The 9,508-nt window shown below is 39.5% G+C and overlaps 1 pseudogene; it reads right to left on the reverse strand.

Annotated features, from left to right (window-relative positions):
* Positions 1-8,768, reverse strand: part of LOC116634879 — a 28,028-nt pseudogene extending 19,260 nt beyond the window's left edge.
* Between the last annotated feature and the right edge of the window lie 740 nt (positions 8,769-9,508).

The raw sequence follows: 9,508 nt of genomic DNA on the forward strand, positions 1-9,508 counted from the left end.
CAGGTGTGGAAGTCAAGCCATCCAGGCGCTTTCTCAGCTCTAGCTTCTCATCCACAGGGATGATGGAGCTAGCAGACTCACAGTCTATTTGGCAGGCCAGTTCCCTCTTGTTCTTCCTCCCTCCCTCATTCCCTCGGCCCCTCCTCTGTGTGTGTTTGTGTGTCTTTCCACCACCGCTCCTTTCCCTCTTTCTCTTCTCTTTCCCTGTTTCTCTCCACCAGGACTGCTGAGTGTTTAGGTCCTGAGACTCCCTGGAGGAAGGTGGTAGGAAGCTCCACTGCACCCGCAGGTCTAGCCACATTCTCCAACAAAGTTCTAGAAGCCCTCATTTTATAGGTGCTTGTGTAGAAAAATGAAAAGGTTTTTTTTTTTTTGCATTTTGCTAGTGATTCTTGTGTGTATTTCCATCAGCACCATGAATTCTTGAGTCGTACATGCACTCCTGTTGTGCCTTACCTCTAGCCTCCCTGACTCTACAATGAGGAACATATGCTACATTCTTCCCTTACCCATTCCTTGTTATTAATATGTTACCATCAATGGGGCCTCCTATATTATAATTCCATAGCCCCATGACTGTCAATTCCTTTATAAGAGACAGAATATTCCTCTTTTCTCTTTTCTCTACCACTTGTTCTATTCTTTTTTTCTTTAAGATTTATTTATTTATTTAATTTATTTATTTATTTATTTGACAGATAGAGCAAGAGAGGGAACACAAGCAGGGGAGTGGGAGAGGGAGAAGCAAGCTCCCCACTGAGCAGGGAGCCCGATGCGGGCCCTATCCCAGGACCCTGGGATCATGACCTGAGCCGAAGGCAGACGGCTAACGACTGAGCCACCCAGGCTCCCCACCACTTGTCCTATTCTTACTCTACTGGCTAAAGTTTACATTCTGCTTTTGAAACTTGCTAGCAGCAGCATCATGGAGGTCATATGTAGGAAAGAATCTCATTTAGGAAGCAGAGATGCCTGGTTTTTAATTCTGGCTCCATAATTAGTGTAAGATTGTGGACAAGTTACTTAAACCCTCTGAACCTGTTTCCCCATGAGTAAAATCAGGGTAATGACATCTACATCTTAAGTACATTAAACACACCTACTATATACTCAGTATATTATAATGAATAATATACACATTATATTAATATATATGTTATAATATATAATAATTTAATATAATCAGTATATTAAGTGAAACAACCAATGTGAAAGCATCACATAGATTTCTTTTCCTTCTTTGCAAGGATTTAAATGAGAAAATCAACCTAGAGTTTTCTAGCCAGTGTCTGGACCACAGTTGGTTTTTGGTGGAAGATAGAGCTCACGGCAACCTTTCAAATGAGCTGCATGAAACCCACGCCTAAGATATCAGCCGTGTCACCCAACCCCTCCTCTTGGTTCAGTTTCTCAGTATTTTCCTATTCCTCCCATATTTGTATTTGCAGCTTTATAATAGAAATATGATGTAAAGTCTACTTCTTACAATTAATTCAAATTCTCCCATTACTTTAGTAACACAAATAGGCTGAATCATCATTCACACTAATAAATCCTCACTATACTTTAATGACCCATCCTTAGAAATAATTATAGAGTTTTATTTATATTTTCTTAATAATCCATTCTTCCTAATATCATCTGTTCTTAAGTTGAAACATGTCACAAGTCTCTGAATTTAAAATAATCTGATGGTCACCGGGGGGGAGGTGGGTGGGAGGATGTGTGAAATAGATGATGGGGATTAAGCAGTGCACTTGTGATGAGCACAGGGTGATGTACGGAACTGTTAAACTACTATATTATATACCTGGACCTAATATAACACTGTATGTTTACTAACTGGAATTAAAAATATATATATTTTAAGTAAAAAACAAAAATTCCATAATATTTGCGTCCCAAAATTCTAGCTACCTTGTGAAAATCGCAGGCTCATTTCAGTAGGTTAGTGTATGGAACAAAAAGTCGTGAATAATAAGTTTTAATATAGGCAAGAAAAAAATGAGTTCCTTTTACCACCTAGCACCAACCAACCAAGCAACCAGCCAGCCAACCAACCACCCAGTATTTTCCCATCACCTCCTCTGTGCCTCACCCAGTGCTATAGAGTGTCGTGCCTAGTGAGGTGCTAACTTACAAATCAGTAACTCACAACCTCAAGGCAAAAATTAAAACAGGATCCTAAGGGATATAGGAGAGCCTGAAATGAGGGCCTGGGTAGCTCAGCTGATTAAACCTCCGACTCGATTTCAGCTCAGGTCATGAACACAGGGTCCTGAGATGGAGCCCCTTGCAGGGCTCAGCGGGGAGTCTGCTTGAGATTCTTTCCCTCTGCCCCTCCCCTCCCCAGCTCACCCGTGCTCTCTCTCTTGAATAAATAAAATTATTTTTTCTTTTTTAAAAAAGAGGCTGAAATCACCTGCAGGTAGGCATCAAGTGACACTTGCTGAGCCTAGACTGAACAGAGGAATTAGGGGCAGCAGCTTCACCATCGTCCCTGTTTGTCTTTGCATCCTTATCTCAGCCTCACCTGAGCACCTTACTATCTACTGCATTTAACCCAAACATAGCTTGTGTTTCTTTACAAGCTAGCACCCAGCACACTATTCTGAGATACCTGAGTATTACCTGTGGTAAATAATATAACCCTAGAATTCTTGATACAGCAACTGATGAGGACGACCCACCTGCTCCAACAATTCCTGCCAGAAATGCTCCAGTGCTGTTTCTAAAACTGGGCTTGTTTTCTTCCTGCCCTGTAAGAAATACCACAGCCGGTTCCACAGATTTGGAGGTGGTGGAACAGGTGTCAAAAATCTGATAGCCTAAAGTGATATTGGGCAAAATGTCCTTCCTCTTGTTAATCTCCTTGATTATGTGGATCATGGTTTTCATCCAGCAGAATCCCCAAAAGTTGAACCTGAAAAAGAAACAGATTTATACGGCTTTAGTCAGGATCTTTGGGGTGGGGGAGAGCAACTGTTGGCTGGGGGTGGTGCCGAGAGTATTTTGAGAGAATATCAGCAGGCACCTCACTGGTATCGTTTTTCATAAACGATACTGCAGACTTCAAGGGTTCACCTATGCATCATATTCATTGTTGATTGGTTTGGGCAGGGAAGCACCTTTTTGTACATTTTCTTGCTCTAAATATCTTTCATATGATATAATCTCCCCAAACTGCTGATTATGTCTTTTCACAAAAATATCTTTATATTCTCTACCCTCTCTACCACACAGGGTACTAAAGAACCCCTGAATACATTTTTTCCATTCACTGGAAGTCCTTGACGCCATATGACTCTCCCTCCTTACTTTCCCATAGGTTTCTCTCGTGTTCTTCTGGACATTAATTATAATAAAAATTATGTAAATATATGAAAATACAATCAAAGTATATCAAAACAAAATACAAAATTTCTATATACTATGTAAACATGACTCCAATTTAATCATTTTTCCTGCCATTATTTAATTGTTAATATTGAGAGAATTTTTTTAATTTTTTTTTAAGATTTTATTTATTTCTTTGACAGAGAGAGACACAGTGAGAGAAGGAACACAAGCAGGGGGAGTGGGAGAGGGAGAAGCAAGCTTCCCGCGGAGCAGGGAGCCCTATGCGGGACTCGATCCCAGGACCCCGGGATCATGACCCGAGCAGAAGGCAGACGCTTAACCGACTGAGCCACCCAGCTGCCCTGAATTTTTTAAATTTTTAGTTTAAATTCAATTTAGTTAACATATAGTATACTATTAGTTTCAGGGGTAGAATTTAGCGATCCATCAGTTGCATATAACACCTAATGCTCATTCCATCAAGTGCCCTTCTTAATGTCCATCACCCAGTTACCCCATCCCCCCACCTACCTCCCCTCCAGCAACCCATGTTGAGAGATTTTTTAATTGAGAAATGTCTCCTTCCTACCATTTTCACATATAACCATGATTAAGATGCCTCCCCCTTTCCATCCCCCAGCCATTAAAGGGAAAAATATTTCTCTTATAATCCATCGCCACATTTTTTTTTTCAATTTATTCTCCATTGAAAAATAACTATTCTATTCCCAACTCTCGTTCTTCCCAGTTTTAACTAAGCTTTAATCTATGTAAAAGCAAGGGTGGCTCAGTCAGTTAAGCATCTGACTCTTGAGCTCAGCTCAGGTCTTGATCTTAGGGTCGTGAGTTCAAGCCCCACATTGTGCTCCACATTGGGTGTGGAGCCTACTTTAAAAAAATTTTTTTTAATTAAAAAAAATAAAATAAAAGCAAGGATCTCAAGAATTTTTGTCTTAATATTTTCTGTAGCTATAGTATCTAACTCTCTATCTTCTACTCAATAAATGTTTTTTATTAAATGTCTAATAGCAAATAACCCTGCCAGCAGATTAGATTTCTCCTCCGTGTTTCTTTGGTTTGTTTTTTTTTTTAGTTTAGTTTAGCTTTGTTTTTTATTTAATAAATAGTTACCGAGTTCTACTAGTGCTAGACATTATAAGTACAACACAAAACAAGATAGGCACTGTAGGATACAGGTGAAGAAACAGAAAAAGAGCCAAGCAGTGCACCAAATCATAACAAGAGTGATAGGGATGAAAGTAGGGGCCATGAAATAGAAAGGATGGACCACACTCTGGAGGACAGAACAGCCAAGCTGAGGCTTGAAGGATGACATAAAAACAGGGATGAAAGCTGCAGACAAAGGGAACAGTATGTGTGAAGGCACATTCTCAAAAAGAGAACATGAAACATTCTAGGAATGGACAGATCAGTACTTTGGGAGGATGAAGTTGGAGTGGGTGTGGCACAGGGAAATGGAGACTGGAGAACCAGAAGGTGCCAGAACATGAAGGGCTTCATCATCCTAAGATAGCTCGTTTCCAAATTTACTCGGGGGGCAATATAAATAGGCATATATGGTTTTGAAATAAATACAGCAATATCTTTTTTAAGGTAATATAGCAATATATTTCAAGAGCAAGAAAAACGTTCACCTGCTTTGAATCAATAATCCTACCCCTGAGAATTTATCTGAACAAACTGTTCTTCCCAAAGGAAAAAGCTCTGTATACCCCCAAACTGTTTGTTACAGAATTATCTATAATATTGAAAAACTGGCAAGAACTTACATGCTCAGTGATAATAAATTATGGTATATTGACTTGATGGGAACATTTTCCATCATTAAAAAACTATAATTAGAGAGATTATACAGCAGCATGCATATAATAAGAAGCAAAACAAGCCACATGCAATGTTATTTCTATACTATAATGAAAATTACATATAAATTATATGAACATTTGGATAAGTATCAATAGGAAAATTTTTATTTATTTTTATTTTTTAAAGATTTATTTCTTTATTTTAGCAGGGGGAGGGACAGAGGGAGAGGCAGTGAGAATCTTAAATATTCTGCGCTGAGCACAGAGCCCTCAGGTAGGACTCAATCTCATGACTCTGAGATCATGACCTGAGCAGAAATCAAGAGTCCAATGCTCAATGTACTGCACCACCCAGGCGCCCCCAACAGGGAAGTTTTTTTCATGAGCACAGGATAATTACTAGAAGGGTGGGATTCAGGACAATTTTTCTTTCATTCTCTGATTTCCATTATGATATTCACAGTATTGTTATACAATGTATACCTTTTTTTCCCCCAGAAAATTTCTCTAAATCCTAACTTCATTTAGATCAACCAAAACAATAATTAAAATACTCTTTCTCTTTCCATTTCACTGCCTTTCTCTTCTCTGAACAACATTTTCAGAATAATAGAAAATCTTCCTCTTCTGTACAATTTAGCTAATGGCCAAGCAAAACTAGTATCTTGTTAATGTTGGAGAACAAGACTTCTCCAAACCCAACTTGAATTTCTAGATCAGGTCCAGCTAGGTTAATGGTGCCAAAATGAAAGTACTACCAGATTAGAACCAGTTTGGCCCCTGAGCACATCCTAAGCTAGGCCAGTCCCAATGGGACGCTCCAAACGGGAGGAAAAGTTGCATCACAGGGAGGAGTACTGAGGGTCTTGGAGAACACTGGGGATGGAGATGGGAGGAAACTTGCTGACAGGATGGGTGAAAATGAATTATAATTTTGAAGACCATATATCAATTTTTAAAATGGAATATTAATATCCAAAATGTATAGATATATTCAAGGTGGATTAAGGTGCTGGGGCAAGTTTTAGCCTGGAATAGCATAAACATGAACAATTTGGGTTTCAGGCAAACAAGGTTCAGAGACAAGTGGAACACCCACCATGATACCTTGCATTCCTGAGCCACATTGAGAACAAGGAACTGGCTTTTTAGATGCCCTAGACTCCATGAAACAAGCTTCATACACAACATCATGAATCAGCAGCAACACTGAAAGTCAGAAGATGCTGAAGAAATCCTTTCAAAGACTCCTCGAGGTTCATATTAAAGTTAAGATGGAATAAATACACACCTTATCTCTCCCACTGATTACAATTGAAATCGCTGGACAGAACATGTAAATCAACTATCAGACTACTCTGCAAATTAAATAAGAACAGGTGGACTAGGTAGGAAAATCAAAATATCCCTGACACAGTGAATAATTTTTTAAATACTTACTTCTCATGCACATGCATGCATGCGCACGCCCCCCACACACACACACATTTTAGCTATGAAAAGAATGCCAAGATTTCAACCACAGTGGAAATCATTTCTTTTAATGAAAGGGGTGGATTTTTATTAAAAACTTATCCGTTGGCTTTTTTCCCGTTAGCCTTGCTAGGAAGATAACCTTCAGAATTTCTGATGGAAGGTGAGGAACAAATTAAGTGTATTTACAAAATGTAAGTGTACTATGATAAACTCTAGTGTTCATTCTATATTTTAGAGACTGAATGTGTAAACTTCTGTGATAAATAATGAACTGACCCTAGAACAGTGTAGCTGTGAGCAAAAGCCCTTCTCATCTCTCTTTCTTTTGCTTCCCTGTAAGAATGGAAAATAATTAGGAGGTCCAGGAAAGAGGTCAGTGAGATTGATTGGAATCCTTTCATTTTGCCAACAACATTACTGTTTATCCATCCCTCTAATGATATTTCAAATATGTGGCATGAAATAAGACCAAAGGAAAAGAGTTGTGATCAGTAAAGATTTAATTGTATAATAAGTTGCTAAGGAGCACCTGGGTAGCTCAGTAAGTTAAGCATCTGCCTTTAGCTCAGGTCATGATCTTGGGGTCCTGGGATGGAGCCCCAGGTAGGGCTCTCTGCTTGGTGGGAAGTCGGCTTCTCCCTCTCCTTCTATATGCTCTCTCTCTCTCTCTCTCTCACTCTCTCAAATAAATAAATAAATCTTTTCTTTAAAAAAAAAGAAGCTGCTAAAATTCACAGCATGCATTTTTTTTAAAGATTTTATTTATTTATTTGACAGAGAGAGAGACAGTGAGAGAGGGAACACAAGCAGGGAGAGTGGGAGAGGGGAAGCAGGCTTCCCGCGGAGCAGGGAGCCCGATGTGGGGCTCGATCCCAGGACCCTAGGATCATGACCTGAGCCGAAGGCAGACACCCAACGACTGAGCCACCCAGGTGCCCCTCACAGCATGCATTTATAATCATAATTACCATGAAGCATCATAGAAATGCTTACTATATAATGTAAAATGCCCAATATAAAATTGTGTCCATACTGTGTTCACAGCTATGCAAAAATTATGGTTGCACTTATATACAGGGCTGAGAAAATAAAGGGAAAAGAGCTGCTTTGTTATGGTAGTAAAGTAGTGGAGAGTTGTTTTCCTTTGTTTTAATTTCTGGCATTCTTTTCATAGCTAAAGTGCCCAGGACCATGCTCGCACACACAAATCTAAGCCTTGTTTACCTTTCTTAAAATGCGTTGTTAGTAAATTCAGATTATCAGTCATGGATCCCTTGTCCTCACGTGACAATTTTGGCATGAGAAGGGCAGAAACCTTCCAGGGGAAGGAATCTTACCATGAATATTAGCTCAGAAATAAATGGGCATCCCCACACCTTGTATTTTCACTTGAGGAGAGCTTAGTGTAATTAACAATTCACAATAAAGCTGCAACACTGCATAATTCTACATTGGTGCTTCTCAAACTTTAATGTACACATGAATTACAGGGAGGTCTTATCAAAATGCTGATTCTGGTTCAGCAGATGTGGGAAGCAGCCTGAGATTCCACATTTTTAACAAGCTTTTAGGTGCTGCTGATGCTGCTGGTCCAGAGACCACCGTCTGAAGGGCACTGTGCTCTATTGTACAAAACCTGTCTTTTTTCTTTCTGAGGTACAAAAGTGGGAAAGGACCCACCTGAGACCAAGCTTTTCTCGCTTCTAAGCAATCCTAGAGTGTCCGTCTTGGAGAAACCGAGGCTCAGAAACAGGAAGTACCTTTCCTACATCAAATAAATAGTGTCAGAGTCAGTGTCATGGCCCCAGTTCCAGACTCTGACTCCCACACCCCATACATCCCCACCACTTGGGCCTGATGTAAAAAGAAGACAAGAAGAGCAGCTTACCCTTCGCATTTTGCAAATACTGGCTCCAAAACAGACTCATTTGCTGGGATGGTCCTGTAGTGAATAGGAAACAGTCCTCCAATAACAAGTGAGTGATTTTTGGCATCTACATACCCGTTCAGATCAAACTGGCCCAGCAAATGACAGGTGTGTTCTTTCGCTTCTTAGCCTTCAATGCCAAATTCAGCGCATAGAAAAGCAAGAAATCCTAGAACCAAGCATTTCTTTCCGCGAGCCATCTTAATAAGGTAAGTTCAGGAGAAATGACCAAGTGTTATCAAGGCACCCCGATAGAGTGTTACAGTGAGTGTGTGCATGCTACCTCCCAGTGGAGTTGGCTTGCCATGACCTGCTGCATAATTGTCATGCCTCAATCAAAGAGCCTCACACTCACCTGCAATTTATGAATCTGGACTAGAAGCTGAGTAATCCTTTTGAAAAGAGCCTCATAAAAATCTTTTTTATGCTTCGCAATAATATATAAATGACAAAATAGTGGGTTCTGAGTTTAAAAGAGTCATTTCATTTTGTAGAAATGTCCTTTCTTTTTATTATATTATATATTTTTATTTTTTATTTTTATAACATTTTTATATTATATGTTATATATATTTTTTATTATATGTCAGCCTCATTCATTCTCATGTCAGCCTCCCTTGTGGGAGCCGCTCCTACCCCAAAGGTGAGGAGGGGCATTCTGCTTCATCACAAAGTATTGAAAAAAGATGACATCAGGCCAACCTCTTTATTTTGGGGTATAGAAAAAGTCAAGTGGAAAACCATGGGGTATTTGGAAGACATCATTTTGAATCTGTATTCCACCACTTGCATTAGTGTGATGGTGGGAAAGTCACCTAACTTCTGTGCCTCACGTCCTCCTCAGTGACTAGGATCATCATAAGCTACCCTAGAATCATTTTGTAAAGCCCGTAAGAGTTCAAGGAACATTTTTCACATACATCATTTTCTTTCACCTCCT

This window comes from Phoca vitulina, unplaced genomic scaffold (assembly GCF_004348235.1).
Source record: "Phoca vitulina isolate PV1807 unplaced genomic scaffold, GSC_HSeal_1.0 scaffold10, whole genome shotgun sequence".
Taxonomy (NCBI): Eukaryota; Metazoa; Chordata; class Mammalia; order Carnivora; family Phocidae; genus Phoca; species Phoca vitulina.